Source organism: Etheostoma spectabile, chromosome 24, assembly GCF_008692095.1.
Source record: "Etheostoma spectabile isolate EspeVRDwgs_2016 chromosome 24, UIUC_Espe_1.0, whole genome shotgun sequence".
NCBI lineage: Eukaryota > Metazoa > Chordata > Actinopteri > Perciformes > Percidae > Etheostoma > Etheostoma spectabile.
In genome coordinates, this window is record NC_045756.1 from 15,198,671 (window position 1) to 15,203,772 (window position 5,102).

Below are 5,102 nucleotides of genomic sequence, written 5' to 3' on the forward strand. Positions count from 1 at the left end.
CCCCACATCTACTGACTGTTAAACTGTGCAGTGAGAGAGGGGGAGGCAGGGCTGTTTAACTGAGGAGTTGTGGACTGCATTTATGGGAATGAATTACATCAGAAATATATTTGAATATATTTATAAGTCACTAAGAGGGTCTGTCCATCCATCCATCCATCCATCCGTCCATTTTCATCCGTTTATCCGGTATCGGTATTTGCGTTAACTTTTTATTTTTGTGTTAATTTAGTCAGCCCTATTAATAATATATTAAATGTATAAATATTTAAATAGATCTCATATTTTGCACAGTTACTTTGATTGCTAATGTAGAATTCTTTTTTTTTTAATGGCTTTTATGTCATGTGACCTAGTGACTGCCATAAAATGCCAACTTGTATAGGTACACTAAATAAATGAGACACACTTCTTTTCATTTGATTTTAGTGCTTCTTTTCTTTCATAATCATATTTTATGAACATTCTGCATTTTTTTAATAGCTTCAATGCCATGTGAACCAGTGACTACAGAGCCATACCAGATATTATTACTACATAACGCTTACATCATTATCCTGTTCGGGGGGTGGCAGTAGCTCAATCAGTAGGATTGGGTTAGGAACCAGAGGGTCGCTGGTTTGAGTCCCTATACAGACCAAAGTATGGTCCTGGGCACTGCCAACGTGCTCTTGAGTAAGGCACCAAACCCCCAACTTTCAGTGCACGTGTGTGTATTTTCAAGCCTGTGTGTAATGTGTGTGATATCAACAGAATGTAAACTGTTATTTCCCCTTGCAGGATTAATAAAGTATACATTATTATCATTGGGTTTTTTTTGTCTTTCTTTTTAAAGCATGTGTTTATTGTTTTTTGAGAACACATCCTAACTATAACCACAGTCATAATTAACTAAAAAAAAACAATGCTAATTTGAGTGCAAATGTCCATATACATAGTAGCCTAGCTTTTAAGTAAAATTGAAAATGTTGTTGTCATTAGCTGGAGGGGCTGGAGATACAGGCTAGAGACATGAAATAATAAAAACGTTATGTTTAGCTAACAACAACAAAAAACTACAGTTCCTCAGGATATGCAGCATGTACACTGGTGTCAGTTTTTTTGCCAAACACTTGACCATCATCAATAAATCAGAAATATCAATGATTAAAATACCTTCATTGAGGCAATAATTAACATATTGTTCCTGCATTAAGTCATAAATGAGATATTATTAATCCTTGTACATTACCGATAATTCTTGAAGTACTACCAGCAAATAAGAGCTACTTATTCATAATACCATTATTGCACTGCAATAATATTGGGAACGTTGCTGCCCATGTCTATATTGTTTGGAACGCTGCAAAAATAATGAGGGTATTATTGGAAATATTGTTTGTTATTCTGTGTAAAACTGCTTATTTAAGGTGGAATTCTGCAGCTCATTTGTATTATTTTTTAAAGCTGATCTGTTGTGGGGTTGGGTTTTGTTGGGGTTATTTTCCCATTTGGCCTCCCGGTGTTTTTGTCCCGGTTTTTCCTAGTCTGGTGTCATAGCTTTGTCTTATGTTTCCCTGTGTGTTTGTTATGCTTTCTGCTTTATTTTGGTAGTCAACTTCCTGTCTTGGCTGTCTTGTCTAGTCAGCGTTACTTTGTTTGTCTGATTGTCCAGCCCGCCCTAATTGATTCACCTGTTGTCTCATCTGTTCCCTATTGCCTCATTCCTCATGTATTTAACCCCAGTGTTCCTTTGCCTCTTGTTAGATCCTTGTTGTCTCCAGCGTGTCGTCACCTCTCCTCTGTTCCAGCTCCTGTAAGACTTCCCGTGATTTTTTGCCTGTTTACCTTCCCCTGTGAGTTTCCAGCCCTTGTGCTTCGGTTTTTGGTTTTTCTCTGGCTCCCTGTGTTTTGACGTTTTTTGGTATCCGTTGCTGCTGTGTTTTCCCCAATAAACGCTTTTGCCTTCCACCTGCTACACTGCGTTTGGGTCCTCCTTCCGCCCCCATCACAACAGATTCAGCATATTGTGTAATGTTGTACTAATGTGCAGCGAATCAATCTTTGAACAGGGAAATATTGCATTTTTAAGTTTTGAATTTGCTTAGTAATGAGCGTTTTTATAACACTGCATTAAAGTCATATATAACAAAACTATAATTTGTGTGTATGTTTTATTATATTTATGTTACATTATGTAACTACTTAAATTATATACAGTCTAGATCAGTGGTTCTCAAGAATTTTTCAATAATGTACCCCCTATGAACAGTTTTTTAAGCCATGTACCCCCTAACCAGCGCAAATCATTTTAGGTAGAAAAAAAAGTCTATATAAAGAGGAACAATGATAGATTTTATTTTTACTTAAAATGAAAAACACGGAAAATGTTTAAATGCTAATAAAAAAGGCAAAAAAACAAAGTGGAAAAGAATGGTAGAAAAAGGGAAGAAAGGCTAGAATTAGTCGAAAAATAGTAACAAAAATGTCAAAAAGTGACACAAACTTCAAAAAAGCAATAAAAACGGTAGAACCAGTGCGACAAAAGAGACAAAAAAATCCAAAAAAGCAACAAACTTTGAAAAAGGGACAAAACCTTTGAAGAAAAAAAACCTGTTGGAAAAAGTTAGGAAGAAAGGCAAGAATAGGTATAAAACAAACGACAAAATCTTCAAAAAAAGTGACAAACTTAAAAAACAGTGACAAAAAAGGCAGTAGAAATAACTACAGCCTTGTAACTGAAAAACGTTTTGCAAAATATCTTACATACCCCCTCCAGTCCTCCTAAGTACCCCCAGGGGTACCCGTACCCCCATCCATTTGAGAAACATTGGTCTAGATTTTACTCATTATTTGCATGCATGTCTGATTCAGAAGCACACACACCATCCAATAAAATACCTGAAGGAGCATCTGGTGTGCCTTCTAACCGATGCCCCCTGGTGGCCACAAAACAGTTCCACATACTGATACTCACTGATGTACTCTGTATGTTCTTCGTTCTTTCAGAACTTCACACAGTATTGGGATGTCGGAACTGTTCTTTTTCAGATTTGCTTCCAGTGAAATTACATTGGGACATTGCTGTTGTAAACTTAACTGTTGCTTCTCTAGAAATATCCTTGATGTTTAAAATATAAAGTATAATCCTGTTTTGAATTTATTCTAAAAACAGAGTGTGTATGTATACATGCTGTATACCATATATATATATATATATATATATATATTATACAATTTGCCTGTATAAGTGAGAGTCTAACTGGAGGGGTTAGGTCTGTTGAGAGTCTAACTGGAGTGTTGAGATTATTGGGGTTAGACCTGTATGGTGAGGAGTCTAACTGAGTGTGAGATTATTTGGGGTTGACCTGTATGTGAGGAGTCAACTAATGAGTGAGATTATTGGGGTTAGACCTGTATGGTGAGATCTAACTGGAGTGTGAGATTTATTTGGGTTAGACCTGTGGTGAGGAGGTCTAACTGGAGTGTTAGATTATTTGGGGTTGACCTGTATGGTGAGAGTCTAACTGGATGGTGAGATTATTTGGGGTAAGACCTGTATGGTGAGGAGTCTAACTGGAGTGTGAGATTATTTGGGGTTGACTGTATGGTGAGAAGTCTAACTGGAGTGTGAGATTATTTGGGTTAGCCTGTATGGTGAGGAGTCTAACTGGAGTTGTGATTATTTGGGGGTTAGGCCTGCATGGTGAGAGTCTAACTGGAGTGTGTAGATTAGGGGTTAGACCTGAGGTGAGGAGTCTAACTGGAGTGTGTAGATTATTGGGTTAGCCTGTAGGTGAGGAGTCTAACTGGAGTGTGAGATTATTTGGGGTTAGACCTGTATGGTGAGGAGTCTAACTGGAGTGTTAGATTATTGTGGGTTAGCTGTATGGTGAGGAGTCTAATGGGTGTGTAGATTATTTGGGTTAGCCTGTATGGTGAGGATTCTAACTGGTGTGTATTATTGGGGTTAGACTGCATGGTGAGGAGTCTAACTGGAGTGTGTAGATTATTTGGGGTTAGACCTGTATGGTGAAGGTCTAACTGGAGTGGTAGATATTTTGGGGTGAACCTGTATGGTGAGGAGTCTAACTGGAGTGTGTAGATTATTTGGGGTTAGACCTGTATGGTGAGGAGTCTAACTGGAGTGTTAGATTATTTGGGGTTATGTCGATGTGTGAGGAGTCTAACTGGTGTGTGAGATTATTTGGGGTTAGGCTGTATGGTGAGAGTCTAACTGGAGTGTGAGATTATTGGGTTGGACCTGTAGGTGAGATCTACCTGAGTGTGAGATTATTTGGGGTTAACCTGTATGGTGAGGAGTCTAACTGGAGTGTGAGATTATTTGGGGTTAGACCTGTATGGTGAGGAGTCTAACTGGAGTGTGAGATTATTTGGGGTTAGACCTGTATGGTGAGGAGTCTAACTGGAGTGTGAGATTATTTGGGGTTAGACCTGTATGGTGAGGAGTCTAACTGGAGTGTGAGATTATTGGGGTTAGACCTGATGGTGAGGAGTCAACTGGAGTGTGAGATTATTTGGGGTTGACCTGTATGGTGAGAGGTCTAACGAGTGTGAGATATTTGGGGTTAGACCTGTTGGTGAGAGTCAAACTGGGAGTGTGAATTATTTGGGGTTAGACCTGTATGGTGAGAGTCTAACTGGGTGTGAGATTTTGGGGTTAGCCTGTATGGTGAGGAGTCTAACTGGAGTTGGTTGATATTTGGGGTTAGGCCTGCATGGTGAGGAGTCTAACTGGAGTGTGGTAGATTAGTTGGGGTTAGACCTCATGGTGAGATCAACTGGAGTGTGTAATTGTTGGGTTAGCCTGTAGGTGAGGAGTCTAACGGGAGTGTGTAGATTATTTGGGGTTAGACCTGTATGGTGAGAGTCTAACTGGAGTGTGAGATTATTTGGGGTTAGGTCGTATGGTGAGAGTCTAACTGGTAGTGTAGATTTTTTGGGTTACCTTATGGTGAGGAGTCTAACTGGGTCTGTTGATTTATTTGGGGGTTAGACCTGCATGGTGAGGAGTCTAACTGGGTGTGTAGATTGTTGGGTTAGACCTGCATGGTGAGGAGTCTAACTGGAGTGTGTAATTAGTTGGGGTTGACCTGTATGGG